Here is a 14,076-nt window from a genome sequence, read left to right on the forward strand (position 1 = left end):
TTTTTTTAAGCTCTTTTTCTGGAACAAACAAAACAACCTCTACTGGCAGGTGCACAAGACTGTGGGGTAGGTCCCAAATAATCTCTTAAAACATGAAGATTTTTATTCTGGCTTTCAGTTATATCCAGCCCTAAGAGCTTTTCAGGATTAACAGGACCTGGTAGTTTTAGCCAAAAATCAAATCCCAAAAGCAAGTGGTGATGTGACTGCAAAATTATGTTAGCTTTGCACACTTCCATTTGCAGATACTCAGCTACTAAGGCTAAAGACATCTGCCAAAGCCACAGAGAGACAGGTGGTAACAGTCTGTTATATTATCTGCTGCATGTGGTGGGTACTTGGACACCCTGAGACAGCTCAGGACAGCCAGAGTTTAATTTCTTCTACCCATCACAACAGTGATGTTATTAAAACATTATTTAAAGCCTGGAGGACTGGGTCCAGTGTGCCAATAATGAAGTCACTGGAACCTTGCCAGCCCAACGTTGACCCAACAAACAGAGTAAGTCAGGGGGAGTTCCTGCGGTAGGTGAGAGGAGAACAAGACTTGCAGCCTGCCTTCGTACTAGGCAATGTGTGATCAAGAAGGCCTCTTTATATTTTCCTTCCTATTATTGGATTCCTGTGGTTCACCTGAAAGGCAGAATATTAACCAACTGATGTGAGAACTGACTTTATGAGCAGATAAATTGTGTGCAGATGATTTATGCTAAAGGGATAATTTATTAAAATTTGGATGAGGTTGGAACAAAATAAAGAACTACTTTCTCTTAGTGGATATGTTTACAAAAGGAAAAAAAAAAAAAAAAAAGGCAAAAAAAGCACCAAGAAACTACATCTGTAGTTCAGCCTAGCTGAACAAGACAGAATATAAATGAAAAGTGTTAAAATTTCTACTAAGTGCAATAAAGCAATTTTTTCAAAGTAACCGGAAAGAAGAATCTTAATTAAAGTAGAGAACAAGCTCACTCTTTGTTCCAGCAAATACCTTGCTTTTTCCCTTTTCCAGTTTAGTTCCTCACTATTAGTAGTGCTGGCTCATTTGTGAGTATGAAGGACAAAGAACCATGGCAATGCTTTCTTGGGCAATGAAGGAGCACTGAAACCCTTACAGGCAATTTGGGCAAAATAGACAGAGATTGCTTTCTAGTTTGACATGAGATGGTCCACAGAAAGTAGGTGTTGCCCATGCTCCGCTATTGGCTACCTTTTTGTCATGGAGATATCTTTAATTATAAGGAAAAGCAGTTCCTGGCAAGGCTGGTGTAAAAAGGGATGTGTAGGTAAGATAAGCAATGCATGAAATTGCTCTGTCTTCCTCATAAAGCACGGAGGAGCATTGTAGGGAGTGGAGGCAGTCAGTCATCTGTTCCACACATGCCCTCGGTGCCAAAATAATTCTTTTTAATCCCAGAGGTGAGGAGGAATCTCGGGACTGTACTGTAATTCTCTTAAAACAAGGTGTTGCTGTGAGCTATGGGATTTTAAAAACCACAGTCTAGCTCTAGTTGCCAGCCATTTATGTATTTTCCTATGACTTCTGTCCTATTTTAGCATTTGGTACTCAAAAGCAAAGTTCCCAAACTATAACATAACAGCAGCATTGTATGGTAAGAAAGGAAAAGAAACCAAAACTGTGAAATATGTTTTTCAGCTAATTTCTCCAACGTGTAGATGGTTCCAATGAGTCTTGTTCCATTGTATTTTTTTATTTCCAACCAAAGTATCCTTATTGCCTTAAATGGAGTTTGCCTTGGTTTTAATACCACAAAGACAGAACTGAGCCAAATATGTTCCAACAGTAAATTAGAAAGACAACTAGTCTCTATTATTTACCATTCTTACCAGCTCTCTTATTTACTATGGTTATTTATGCTCTCTGTAAAGAACATAAAGCAGAGCCAAACTCCCTCACTCTCTGTCCATTCCCATGGAGCACCTCTACCCATGACATCCGGCAGAAGACTGAAAACACCTGCAACTGGGAAAAGTTTGAGTCTGGGAACAAAATATATGTTTGATAGTAAAATACCTTTCTTTTATTTTTCAAGTTTAACTTACAGCCACCGTGCCTTTGAAGGCCTGATATAAGGACTATTCAGCTCAACTTCAAAGTCCTTTTCAGATATATTATCTGTCAGCCCATAGCATTCCACATGCCCACACCTCAGCAGCAAACTCTCTGGAAGGTCCTAACTTGCACAAATGGAGCTCATTTTTGTTTGCTGCTGGGAGGTTAATCTGATGGCAACAAAATGAGAAGACTTCAAAGATCCTGCAGGGCATTTCTTTTCCTTTTAGACTTGTGTTTGCGCACAGCTCTTTATTTATTTTACAGAAATGCCCTTCCAAAAGCAACTTGCTTAAATTTTAAATTGAGACTACGCAGTAAATGATGTGACTACAAAGGCTGCGGGCTGTCTCCATTCTGCTACAGGATGTGCTTCCTAGGAGCACCGAAGTCAGCCACAACCTGCGTTGGTCTTCAGAAGCCTTTGTTCCCATTGTTCCCAAAAAGCAGACCTTCTCCTGATAAGGATTAATCCCCACTAAAGTGAATAGTCAAACCATGGTGTTTGCTGGTGTGGCTTAAAGCAATAGCAACACTTCATATGTGAGAAAAATGAGGAGCAATTTGTCTTCACTAACAATCAGTCACTGTAAGAACACTGTAGATGATGCATGAAAGAGGGCTTTTTATAGCTATATAGGCCATACCGTTACACGTTCAATGACCAGCTTGAGCTGTTCTACACTGAATTGCTCATAAGAGAGCATGCTAAGTACCTGGCTGTATCAGAGGAAAGTAATTTGCTGTAAAAACAGCCTTTACCTTGCATCCACTTAGTCCTGGAAGCCCTGACAGATGGAGCCCTGCCATGGGAGCTACATTTGCTCGCTGTGTCTCAATTACAACCATTGATTTTGGTTGGGGTTGGTAACGATGCATGAAATTGCTTGAATTCTAGAGGATAGTGGGAACAGAGCAGAGCTATCTCTCAGGATATTTTTAGCTGATTTCTAAAGGCCGTCCACCCTCCTTGCAAGTTACTGGAGAAATGTCTAAATATTGGGATGAACACAGAGCTGCTGTTGAGCAGAAAATGTCAGGCAATTCTGTATGCCCAGCCTAAGCAGATCAGGGTTGAAAAACATCCCTTTTCTGGCTTTTATTGGAGTTTGTTTTTTACAGGTTTGTGTAGCTGAACTGAACTGAAGTACCTGAGCCAGCACGAGGAAGGGGAGGTAGCCCAGGGCAGTGAGGCAGCAGGAAGAAGGACTGCCTCCACCAGCAGCCAGTCAGTTCACGGTCAGACTGGCTTAGCCAGCACTCTTTGAGGAAATTCCCCCTTAGTTTTCCAGGCTACAAGTACATCTTTTGTCTGAATAAACAGATTATGGGTTATGAAATAATAGTATCACAATCATAAGCACCCTTCCACATTAGTTCTTATTTTATCTTTGTTTTAGGTGCAACCATAACCTAGAAATGCCATCATGATGTCATTCCAGGTATTGTTTGTCTCAGTGATTTTGAGAACAATATTCCCCAGGGACCACTCTCAAGAAAGCACAGTAAGTACCTGGCTGTGCTTGACAAAGAGTGTTTGCAGTGAAAGCAGTGATGCATAAAGTAACGATTTTGCTAACTCCTGCTCCTGTAAAGTCAGGCTGCTATTCAGACAGCCTGTCCTGGTTCTTCAGGCCAAATAGGACGCTTGTGCTTTCAGAGGCTTTGCTCAGGTGTGAAGGCATCTATTCATAATGTGCAAGGAACAGATACACTTTGCTCCCATTTCTTAGCTGCAGAGTTTAGTAGGTAGCTTTCTTTTTCAAATGCACATGATCAGCTAGAGCAAAAGCAGGTAGCAGTTTAACTTAATCACTCTCTAAAACAGAACTGCTTCTTATAAAAATTGGTATCGCAGGATATTATTCCACATACTCCCCTGTTTCTCCTGCTATTTTGTTATTTTGGATAGTCATAGACCTCTTCTTTTCTGTAACTGTGACTAAATCAATTGCTTCCTGCCTTGATGGAGGTATCATTATTACCATTTTAAAGATAGGAGACAATGATAGTGAGAGATTAGGGCCTGTATCCAGCAAAACACTTAAGCACTTGCATAACCCAAGGCGCATAATACCCCTCTGTAGGACTGTACACTCCTTCCAACTTACACAATTTACTGAACCTGGGCCTCCTGCTTTGCCTGAGGACTCCCAGCGCCACAGCTTACCACACTCCCAGCCTCTCCTTCCCTCGCAGCGTGGGACCGTGCACTCTGCTCCGTCACACCTACAGCAAATAGGAACCTTGATGTAGGAGCCCTTTCAGCTCCTTTTCCTGTTAGAAAGCTGAACAGATGCATAACTTCTCCTGGGATTCATTATTTAAAATCATGCAAAATTTCTCAGTAACTCTAGATCACATTTGCACTGCTCGCTGGTTTAAATTCTAACCACACTTAGCACAGTCCAAAGCTCAATCTGTTTATTTCTTTCTCCATTATCACCTCCAGTAGCAAAGATTCAGCATCTTGGAGATGGTGGATGATTTTGATGATGGTGCATTTTGCAGGGAAGAATGCAGCTGCCTGGCCTGCTACTGATGAGCGCACTGTGCTAGCAGGGATAAACACCCTTTTCTGTCAACGAGGAACGCAGGAATAACAATGAGTTTATAAAATTAGGGCGCTGAACTGTTGAGAAAGAGAGTCATTTTTCTGATCATAATCCTACTTTTAGAAACCTCTGCCAATCTTTCTACTGGTCTAATGAAAAGGTGGATTTTGCTGACTTGAATAATTTGAAAGTAAATGATGATTCTGGTGTACAGGGGCTGGCAGAGGAAGTTGTTTATATAATTCTGGGCTTGCTAATAACCCTCTTCATAGCTAGAAGTGGTGCCAGGGAAGCTGCTGGCTATGTTAAAATGCTTTCACATTTCCTTGCCTTTATTGTTTTCTGTCACAGTTCTTTTTTCTTTTTTTTTAATTAGTACATGAACTATTTTTAGTGTCTCTAGACAAAAAATGTATTGTTCAAGCTAAAATGGGGCCAGGTACCATGAAAATGTACTCAGAGAAAAACATTTGGAGCCAGAGTTATTCTTTGGCTATGTGCAGTGAAAGTTTGCATGCTCAGCCCAATTAGTTACAGCTATGGCACTTCACCTAGGTCAGGGGAACACTGTTGTTGCAGAAGGGACAACTGGCCATCAAGCTGCAGAGAATTATTCTGAACCAAAAACACCTTGCCTGCGCAGCATTTAGAATATTCTGAATTATTTCATCCATCCAAATACTTCTTGCTGAAGAGCTGAATGATGAACAAAGCTTTTGAGTTTTGGTCAGATCTGATGTTTGATAAGGCACCTCTCAGAGCTTAAACAAGCTCACAGTCTTGATACTTTTCTTCATGTTTGTCCAAAGTCCAGTCCTACGCCATGCCTCTGCTCTAGTCAACCATTCAACTCCTCTGAGGTGATGAGGGCTCTGTTACAAGGGGAGAGCTTCTCTGTGTGGAAGTTATATTGAAAATGGGGGGAATCCACCAGAAATGAAGGGCTGTCCCAAAGAACCAAGTGACTTCTATACTCTAGCTACCGCCTCATTCTTTGATCTTGCCTAAATAAAAACAAGCATATAGGTTTACCAAAAGAGACCCCAAAAACTTATGAAAAAACATCCTTTCAATATGCACACTTCCCTATTAAAATAAATAAATAAATAAATAAATAAATAAATAAAATATTATTCATGTTGTTAAACACAGCTGTGGAAGTTCATTTAATAATGTGGTGACAAGTACAGCAGAAGCAGATATTCAGAAAAGCAAGACATGTCAAGTGTAGGCTCAATTCTAGCTGCATATACAAAATGGTTCCTAATACTCTTTTCAGTAGAAGAACCCAAGTGTTTCAGAAAGAGGTTTTAAAAAAAAGGTTACTTCCAGTCATCTGTCATCTGTGCAATGCAGGCTTTTAACACTTCACAAAATAATTCCCATGCAGAGGCAGATGACTTACATTTAAAGTCGCAAACATTTTCAACCTTTCTCAAGTTATAGGTCCCTAAAATATTCCCATAGATGCACAGGCTTCTGCAGAATTACCACTATATCTAGCATACAAAAATGTACTTTTCTTAATCATCTTATAAGTAGTCCATAGAAAAACAAGAGAGGTCACAAGCTCATAACCACTGAAGCAGGGAAACCTTTTTAGGTGGAAATCAGGCATTGGCTTGAAATAATGGAGAAGTCATCTGATTCTACAGCAATCCAAATAGACATGTTGTGATACACGTAGCTTCAGTCTCTCACCCCTGGATCCTGTCAGCAGCATAACTACAAACCCGCTGCAATGCACCAGTGACCACCAGCTGGAAAGGGATGGGGCTGGGTAGCAAAGAGAAGAGATACAGTGGGGATGAGCCTTGGTGCTTGGCTTGATTAGAGGTTCTGCTTCAGTCTTTGCACCATGGCCCACTCTGGCCTTTCAACACCACAGTATCTGAGTGGAGTCTTCCAACTGCAAGTACCAGAGCCAGGACCTGGAGATCCACAAGAGATGTGTAGGCACTTCTGTAGGCAAGAGAAGCTCAGAAGTATGGGGTTAGCCTAGTCACTACTGCTTTCTTCTTTGTGTTCAAATCTATCTTGACAGCAATATACACTAAGACACCACAGAACTATAATACATACATGTGGCAGAAACTTGTCTTATAAAGCAGGGAAACCAGTTTGCTAGCTACTGATTTACTTTAGTGACGGATCCAGTTCAGTGGATGTGCTTGTCATGGAGATCTACCCTAGGATGACCCATCTGTTCACACCATAACCTTCGAGGCCTCTCTCAGGAGCCTCCTCAGCTCCCTGTGCCCCTGGCATGGCCAGGCACTGCCTGACAGCCCTGTGCGCTCCTTGTACCGGGTTTGTGGTACGTGGGTGGAGGCAGCCAGCTGGATTTGAGGAAGGTTTCAGCAAAGACCTTGAATGACTTATTGCCTGGCAAGCTACCTCGACCTCCAGTTTTGAATGCTTTCCTTAGGGAGTTAAGAGGCCCCTCACAGACTGGCAGAGGAGTGCACGTGAGGGACCTGGGAGAGAGTTTATGTTTTCCTAGCACTCACCCCACTGTCAGGACTATTTTGTGCTTCCTTTTTTGGGCTACTTGTAACAGATACTTCCTTATTTGAAGCACTGACTGAAAGTGAGGGCAGAAGTGGTGATCACGGAGTCAAAAAGGCCCCCTTGCTGCAGTATAAATATTTTTGAGTGCTTTGCAGTTCCACTTACACAACCTCAGTATAGTTTAAAGATAAATAATATGATCTTTAAAGAAGAGGTCAATCCCCTGCCTCAGTTGGCGTGGCTCCTCGTGACTTCCATGGAAATATGCTATTTTGCACTGAGATCTGCCACCCAGTGTTTTGACCGGTTCATATACTAAGAAATTCTCTGGATGCTTAGCGCTTCATAAAATGGCCCTGAATGAATTTGGGTTTCTTCCTGGTGTACTTCTTGGTGTGTAACACCAGTATTTCCTCTCTCTTTTTCAAAAGATACTTTCAAATATTATGAAAGAGGGTTGGAGGTGCCGTCTTCCACCTTCTGTGTGTACCTGTTGTCAGATTGGTCACATCAAAACAGGATTTCAGTTTTTAAACAAAGCTTTCTCTCGACTTATGTGTAAATGTGAACTACCCCATTGATCTTAATCAAACAATTATATCCTTCAAATTCAGTGTGTGTTTGCATGTTCTGCTGAATTAAGACTTACTTATTGATCTTTCCACTTTTGTCAGAACCAACTGATAAAAGGTGGACTTGAAAGAAGGTACGTATCCTACAAGCACTGAGTTTCTGTTGAAACCACACGATTTGGAAAAAAGAAAGAAGCTACACTTCAAAAACCTGATAACACAATAGCAGAGGTTATGAAGATGCTTTGAAAAAGCTAAATCTTTATATGTATGACCCTTAAAAACTATTTTATAATTTACTGTCACTGCATGGTTGGAAGGAAGAGGCAGTGTTTTACACAGGTAATAATGTGGCTAGGATTTACACCCTGTTGGGGAGGAGGGGTTGGATCTCAAAAGCAGACACAGCCCCACACTGGACAGGAGACAGTTCAGCTTTGCCTGCAGCAGATGAAGCAGAACAGACATCTCAACAGTCAGTGCCAATACTAGTGCAGGCTTTTCCCACCCACAAAACCCACTTATCCATGGGCATGAATTTATCTCAATATCTCTGTGTTTAAATGTATGTATTATATATATGTAGTTGCATAATATTAAAGAGAAAAATTATTTTAGGCCTTCATTGTGTCTTGATTTGTTTATCTCTTTCTCTTAAATGTCTTGTTTTGTTATCTAACTTGAAGATGTCAGTACTTTGGCTGTATTTCTTTCTCTCTGGTTTAGGAGGAAAGCAGAAGTCTCCAGGGTAGAGGATACCCGCAGTTTTGTCTCGATGTCTGAAACACGTTTATCATGTTTATTCCACATGCAATTATCTGCACATGAACATGACTTTTCATATCATATTCTGGGATCATATTCTGTGTTTGTCCACAATTCATGAAACTCACAAAACTGTCCTCCTGATGCACTGAATGTATAAACACACAAAATGGGAGTCCCTTCCCTTCCCTTCCCTTCCCTTCCCTTCCCTTCCCTTCCCTTCCCTTCCCTTCCCTTCCCTTCCCTTCCCTTCCCTTCCCTTCCCTTCCCTTCCCTTCCCTTCCCTTCCCTTCCCTTCCCTTCCCTTCCCTTCCCTTCCCTTCCCTTCCCTTCCCTTCCCTTCCCTTCCCTTCCCTTCCCTTCCCTTCCCTTCCCTTCCCTTCCCTTCCCTTCCCTTCCCTTCCCTTCCCTTCCCTTCCCTTCCCTTCCCTTCCCTTTTCTCTAGCAATCTAGCTATCAGTATGAAGAATATTTTTAAAAATCTTTTAATACACTTTAACTGTATTATCTCCAAGAATAACATATTGCAGAGACTCTTTGTTGTGACATTCAAAGATCCTGAACACCTACACTAACCATGCCACCCATTCATAACTATGTTTTCTTTCAGACAACATCAATCTTAGAGAGATCTTTCTGTTCACCCAAGGCAGTCAAAAATACTGCAATCACTCATATAGAAGAAAAATATATATACACCCATTTTGAAGGAATGACTTCAGATTTACAACATTAGGAAAAGTTTTGACAGCACCAAGTGTTTAATCTGCAAAGGGATTATAGTTATCTTCACAGTATGCACACATCATTAATGCTAATGGGAACTGCACCTCCAAGACTCGCCTTAAAATGCTGGCTGTAAATAGCATCCCAGTAGGATAATTAAAAGTCTGGTAGAAATACAGCAAGTTCCAGCAAACATTTTCTCCCAGGGTAAGTGGTGATAGAATTTGGAAAAAAAAATACTCAGTAGTTTGCCGGAGATGGGTAGTGCATCAGTTTTACAAACAAGCTCATGCACAAAAGATTTTTCCAAATTTGGTATAATTTTAGTTGATGTATTTTGTTCTATTTCTTAGCATACTTGTTTTTTCTTCATCTCTGTAATTCTACTTGACCTGAAGTCCAGTGCTGGGATATGTTTGCAGTTATTATTATGTCAGGATCATCCATTCCCATTTCTATTTCTCCCATGCTCCAAACTACTGGGTGAGAAGAAAAAAAAAAAAAAAAAAAAAAAAAGATTTTTTTTTCTCATTTATTTCTGTTCTAGAGTACAATTGCTGGAAGACGGTATCTATTCTGCCAAGAATAACTCTATCTTCTAGAATTACAGGGGCATCAACAGATAAGAATAACAAAACTGATTCATCACGTTTTCTTATTTTGAAAAGACTAGTGATGAGGGCAAATCTAGGGATGAAATCAAAATAATCATCTCATATCCCACAGGGACCAAACTGCACTGTGAGAAAGAAATAGCCAACAGCCTCTAGACTTGCAATGTCCCATAAGTTATCCCATTTTGAGGTGACAGCGTTTGCCCAAGGGGCAAAGTCATGAGAATGGTTTTTCTAATGCATAGAGATATTGAAGCTTCTGTGTAATATTATAGGCCTTGACATATCCACAGTTGATATACGATGTTCACATAAAGGCTCAGAGCTTACCCAAGTAATATTTGAATCTCAATCACTGACAGCAGGAGACTTCAGACTTGGCCTCCACCATTTCCTTGTCTTGTCCTCAGAGAAAAAGTTCTCCCAGAGTGCTCCCATGTGTACACACTTACATGTGTGCATAAAACAAGTGCCCATAGCACAGGATGTAAAATAATTTAAAAAAAAAAGTGAACTTCATTATCTACGAGGAAAAGAAAACAGGTTTGGAAGTGGTACCACAATAAAACATGAATTAAGCAGGTTTTTCTACAGTTTATGCCAAAAATAAAAAATAAAAAAATTATTGAAATGGAAGTTTCCATTAAGCTGCCATGCTTGAAAGAGCCTCCATCTTCTTTACTGCAAATATTTACAAGAAAAAAAGAAAAAAAAAAGTTTCCTTTCTATGTTATTAAGTTTCTTGGCCTCCTTACAAATCAGCTCCCATCCCCTCTGGAAGTGTCTTGGTAAGGAAATGGGTAAGGAAATGGACACTTCACTTTAAAAGGTTTTCATTGTCTGCAGAACAGGATTTGCTGCTCACAAAAAGCAGATCAATCACTTGTACAACTCCAGCAAAAACATTAGGCCCTCTCCCCCATGAAGGGGACCTCATCGTGGTCTACAACTTCCTAACAAGGGGGAGTGGAGGGGCAGGTGACCTACACTTTGTAAACACCAGTGATAGGACCCACAAGAATGGTGTTAAGCTGAGGCAGGGGAAATTTAGGATGGACATCAGGAAGAGGTTCTTCACTGAGAGGGTGGTTGCACACTGGAACAGGCTCCCCAGGGACATAGTCACTTCACCAAGCCTGTCTGAATTTAAAAAACGATTGGACTGTGCACTTGGTCACACGGTCTAAACTTTTGGGCAGACCTGTGTGGTGCCAGGAGTTGGACTTGATGATCCTTATGGGTCCCTTCCAACTCAGGATATTCTATGATTCTGTGACTTTCAGGTAGGAACTGGATTTAATATATATATTTTATTTTTGGATTGGATTTTATATATATATATATATATAATATTATATTATATTATATTATATAAATATATTGGATTTTATATATATATATATATATATATATATAAATGGGGTCTTACTGCTTTATACATCACCAGATTTAAAAGTAGAAGATGAGTACTTCCCAACAGAGCTCATTTAAAGCAGTAGGACTAAAACTGATCCCTGAACAAGTAGCATATGGATTCATGACACACACAGAGACAACACAGCGTAAGGCAGTCCCAGTTTTTGGTAGCATCCTAAGACAAAAGGTGGCATGTTTGTAAACAGACTGAGTTATTGGCGGTAGTAACCAAACCACCCGCAAGCTAACAAACACATCCCTGTAACAATGCTGCAACACAGTCTCAGAAATGGACATCTGTATGGACTAGTGCTGTGTTGGAGAGCTTGAAGTCTGACCACAAGCAAATGATACAGCTCACCAGAGCAATCTGGCAAGCTACATCACACTTTGGGTGGCACTGCAGGTTCACTAGTTCCCAGTAATCTCTCCCAGGATAGGGATGACAAAACAAATGGCCTTTTTCTGTCAGACAGTCCAGGTTAACAAGGTGTTTTAAAATCGTTGCACATGGCTACGCAAGCCTTTTGCACAACCCTCATCACTGTGCTACAGACTGAGCTACAGAAGTGTTTGATTACCATCTTATCCTCAAGATGAAGTGAACTGAAATAGAGAGACCTTCAGTTTCAAAAGGACGGGAGCAAAAACTCCAAGCACTGCTTTACCCTACTGCTCATGGTCTCATCTGAATGACCACTGTCATCTTCTGAGATACTCATAATTAGACTGGACAAGACCTCAAGCAACCAGATGTAAACTGAAACTTGTCTGTGCCTTGGGCTAGATGATGACCAGAGGTCCCATTAGACCAGTACTACTTTATGACTTTAAATGCAGCTCTCCTTACATTCAAACTAATGCAATATGTCTGCAGTGATAGGAAGTGAAAAGAATTCCTTTCACAACTTGTCAAACATCTAGTGACCTTGACAGTATTCTCTGCTTTAGAGCCACCGGCACTCTGTCAAACATCGATGTTTATATGTTACTTGGACTTGAACACTCTGCACAGCTTATTTACAGTGAGTAAATGGAGATGATGAACTCTGTCCATATCGTTTCTTTGGATTGTGCACTATATGAAGAAAAACAGGCAAAAAAGTGTGACAAGAGCCTGCTACACAATGAAAAAGGATAGAAACTACAGATGCCTGGTGCACATGGGAAGGAAATATTGTAAGTTTGAGGTTAGCAAAGGATTTGTCTTAGAATGTATTTTAATTGCTCGATATTTATCAAGTATATAACTAGTGCTGATGAGAAAAAAAAATAGGTGTTTTCTTGACAACAGCATGTCAAAGTGTTCTAACTGCTATGTAGTCAATTGTTTACATTAAAAGGTTGTTGGTGTATCTGGACTTACATATCACTTACATGCAATAACTTTGGCTTCACTGCCCCCATTTAGCAGCAAAGTAAAAGACACAGAAGAATTCATCAGGTATTTGCCAAAATTGATCAGTGCCACACAAATAGATACATCTTCTGTTCCACAGAAGAGTTTCAGGTTATATTATAGAAAACTTTCTTTCTTAAATTTTCAAGCACTCATTTTTACTTGCTGTCAAGGAAGGTAGTGAGGAATTTGCTTTGTGATATAGAAATTTTTTAATCAATGGCTTACATTTTTCATTAAAGTACATACAACTCTCTGCTACTGTAAGTTACAAACCTTGTATTGGTAGCAATCTCAGCTTGCTCATTTGAATGTTAATGGAACCCTGTCTTTAATATTAAACTAAATTGTATTTTAGGCAGGTGAAAATAAAATACAGTAAAGATCAAACAAACACCCTAAAATTTTTAAAGTTTTTCACTATGATAGAATGAAGAAGCTAATGCTGAGCTAGTTGCTGTCATGACTTCTAAACCATTCTTTACTGTGATCACATTCACTTTTACTACAGTAGTACAATGCAGACTTAAGGAAGAAAGATGATTCCAGCACCTGGTAGAGTGATTTGTGCCTGCAGGAAGTAAAACACCACCAGTTGAGAACTGATGGTTCATCTGTTCTGTTTCTTAAGGCCAGTTTGCACAGGTTGGAAGGGTTTCCTAAAGGTCAAAGCAGTGGAAAGGCGGCACAATTTGAACCACCCAGGCTTTCCTATTCTGGACAAATTTATAGTGTCAGAGTACAGTTGCAGGATTGGCTTAAATTTCAGGATTAGTTTGAGTTTATACTGAGAGGGTAGTCCTTCCTTTCCACAATCACTGCAAGCACATTTCTGCTACCGAGTCTGAATTTGAGACAAACAGAGACTAGGCTCAGCTTAATTAGTCAACTAAATGCTAATATTTTATGTATGTATTTATTTTTTGAGGACCGATTTGATTGTCAGGCAGCTGTACAAGGAGATCCATCAGCTCTGAGACTGCATAATTGCCAGTGCTAACAAGAAGGACATGGTGGGCATGTACAAACTAGAGCAGATGACAGCACTGGCTTTTTTGATGGCAGCATGACCTTACATTGGCTTAAGACCCCTTGCCCAACAAACTCACTTTCTTGAACAATTTTCAAAAAATTAATTTAGTTTGCTAAATTCAGCTTCTCTTAAATGTTTAATTTGTCTTGCTAAACAATTGCTAATCATTTAACTTGCTAAAATCAATTTCTCTTAAACATAAATGAAAGCACAATATTCAGCGTAACTTGTGAATATTCCACAACAAAGCCAATAGCAGAAGTTCATCTTGATAAGGAAGCAGTAAGAAAAATATTTATGTCAGCATGCTTCTAAAGAGATACAGGCTTCTCAAGCCCAAGAATATCCAAAATTAAATTTGGTACTAGAGTACCCTCTCTTCCCTTGAACAACCCCTTAAGTGAGCACACTATT

The sequence above is a fragment of the Aythya ferina genome (assembly GCF_964211825.1).
Source record: "Aythya ferina genome assembly, chromosome: 2".
In the NCBI taxonomy this organism is placed as follows: Eukaryota; Metazoa; Chordata; class Aves; order Anseriformes; family Anatidae; genus Aythya; species Aythya ferina.